We start from the raw sequence: 3037 nt of genomic DNA, 5'->3' as shown, positions 1-3037 counted from the left end.
GAGCACTTACAACTACTTATTTGGCACTGAAGACGTATTGTGGGCAAGATACCCTTGCCTTCAAGGAGCTTACATTCAGGGTTGGTCGGGGGGAGATATATTTTTAGGAGGGAAGAAGGGAAGGAGGATAGAAAAGAAGGAAAGAAGGGAGGGAAGGGGGAGGGAAAAAAGGCAAAGTAAATCAATTGGTTCATATCATTTTTATGAAGTGGTCGGCCACATGTGGCCATAAGGGAAGACAGAGAAACATTTTTTTGTATTTATAGGTCCTAGAGACAGGAGGTAGGGGACACCATGCCATTCAATGTATTAAAATACTTCATTGGGTGAACCGAAAGTTATTCTGTTTGCAATTATAAAAATTAGATTAGCTTTTTCCTCCTCTTCTCTGCCTTCTGCTTTATGCAATAAAAATCCTCAAAACCAGGAGCAGAAAACTAAGAGACCTGTTGGGCTTCTCTCAACCCTCCTTCCACACTCAAATCCTTCAGGGAAGGGGACCCCGGGTGGCTCTGTCCCTTAAGCGTTCCCCTTTGGTTCTGGTCATGATCTCACAGTCGGTGAGGTGGAGCCCCAAGTCAGGGTCTGTGCTCACAGCTCAGAGCCTGGAGCCTGCTTCAGATTTTGTGTCTCCCCCTCTCTCTGTCCCTCTCTCGTTCTCATTCTGTCTGTCTCTCTCAAAAATAAAAAAACATTAAGAAAAAAGAAATAAATCCATCTGTGGAAAAGTTGAGTGAGGAATAAAAATTATGAGTAGTTAAAGAGAGGAGGGAGTGCATAGTTTGGTGGTAAGTGCTGTTTAATTTTTTATTGCTTTGCCGGATAGACATTCCCCAGCCTAGTTAAGTTGTGAATGCGGGATGAGATTCAAACTGAGCAAATCAAAGTTTAAAAAAAGAGATTAGCTTTAGAGGAGTTATCATAATTCATCCATATATACAATGAGAAAAAAAAATACTGTATCACAGCTTATATTTAATTTCCCTTGTTCATCTATTAGGGGTTCATGTTCGCGTTTAGCTGGTGTAAAGGAGCTGAGGTTTTGTGAAAAAACGAAATGATACTTATTGTCACTGCACAGGATGTCTGATTAAAAAGAATGAAAACACTCCCACCCCTATGGGACCTGGATCCACCTAGTGGTGACATACCCTAATTGCAGTTTCAGTCCTTTTGAATGACAGCTTCTTAATAACCCAATATATGAGTACAGTAAGATTACCATATATAAATGCAGCCTTTGTGATTAGATAAAACAAAATCCCTGGCCCACACAGACCAAAATCGGAGTTTATTTTAAAAATTCTCTTTGTATTTCTAAAATAAATAATATATGAGCTTATTCAGTTATATTTACTTTTGTCCAAATAAGATTTCTAACAAATACAACAGAAAACAAGTTTATTTTATGCCTACTGTATTCTACTATTCATGAATGTAGATTTTCAGATAGTCACTGTTATCATCTAAAACATATGCTTCTTGGTTTTGGATCTCTAGTGAATAATATTTCATCTTGCTTCATTCATATGTTCATTTATGTTTTTTCTTATGGATAACGAAAACAACCATTATTTTAGCATGAAATAGTTCCGATATACACAAGAGACTAAGATGTAAGTAAAAACACGGGTGAAGTAGACAGAGGCCAAGGTTAAGAATAGTTCTGCAGTTTACATTTAGAAGTCATTAAGGGGCACCTGGGTGGCTCAGTCGGTTAAACATCTGACTCTTGATCTCGGTTCAGGTCTTGATCTCACAGTTTGTGAGTTCAAGCCTCTCCTCGGGCTCTGCACTCATGGCGCAGAGCCTGCTTGGGGTTCTGTCTCTCCTCTCTGCCCCTGTCCGGCGTTGGCTTGCTTTCTCGCGTGCTCTCTCTGAAAATAAATAAACTTGAAAAAAATAAGTCATTAAAAGATTCATCAAAAAGCAGAACTCAACCTTATATCTAAAAAACAAAACAAAACAGAACAAAACAGAAGTGGGGTACCTGAGTGGCTCAGTCAGTTAAGCGTCTGACTTCTGCTCAGGTCATGATCTTTCGGTTCGTGGGCTCAAGCCCCAAGTCAGGCTCTTTGCTGACAGCAGGGGGTCTGGAGCCTGCTTCCAATTCTGTGTTTCCCTCTCTCTCTGCCCCTCCCCTGCTCACACTCTGTCTCTCAAAAATGAATAAATGTTTAAAAAAAATTTTTTTTAATTAAAAAACCCAGAAGAAACTATACAATAGGCAACGGAGTAGGTAAGGAGATTCCCCATTAGTTCCCTGGCAGTAGCTTCCTGTAGTGGGTAACAGTACAGCCTGTGGCATGAGAAATAGATGGGGAGTCACCCCTCACTAGGAGATGAGCTTGAACGTCTGTGAAATGTTAATAGTGATGTAATATCAATACCTACTCCCTCAGGACTGTAATTAGGATTCAATGAGATAATGAATGTACCATTTTTGGTGCATTATCTGGCAAATTTAAGTAACTGGCAAAGATTTAGATGATAATGATGCTGATAATGGAAAACAAGTATGAGAAGCAAAGTGCCTTGGGAAGTTACCGAGGATAGAAACACATGCAAGTCTCTCTCCAGGGCTTAAGATGATTTTAACAGGACGTTCAATGAGTGGAAAGAACTTTCCTCTGCGAGGCAGACACCCTTGGCCCCGTCTCTAGCATTGCCAGGATTGACCATGTGGCCCTGGACAGCTGACTTCATCTCTCCCAGTGAAGATCACAGTGGTGTTCAAATAGGGAGGTGCCATGACCTATGAGCACCAACCTTTTATCTCGTCTTTGTAGGCAGATGTGCCCCCATTCAGGAAGAGAGCTGATGGAAAGCTCCATACTCACTGAGAATTCCAGCTGCAATATTTAGTTAATTCTTTGTTCCGTTTTGTTCAGGGAAAGAGCTCATTTACATTCAGCTTTCAATGGAAGAAATTAACATTGCCATGCCTGCCGATCCCAAGGAAACCCCACAAGGAAGGGGCCACTTTCCCATTCCCCTCCCTAGGCCATGCCTTGAGAAGCAAACAATGGGCAAAACG

Source organism: Hyaena hyaena, unplaced genomic scaffold (genome assembly GCF_003009895.1).
Source record: "Hyaena hyaena isolate Hyena2069 unplaced genomic scaffold, ASM300989v1 scaffold_109, whole genome shotgun sequence".
Taxonomy (NCBI): Eukaryota; Metazoa; Chordata; class Mammalia; order Carnivora; family Hyaenidae; genus Hyaena; species Hyaena hyaena.
Note: the sequence above shows the minus strand (reverse complement) of the source record.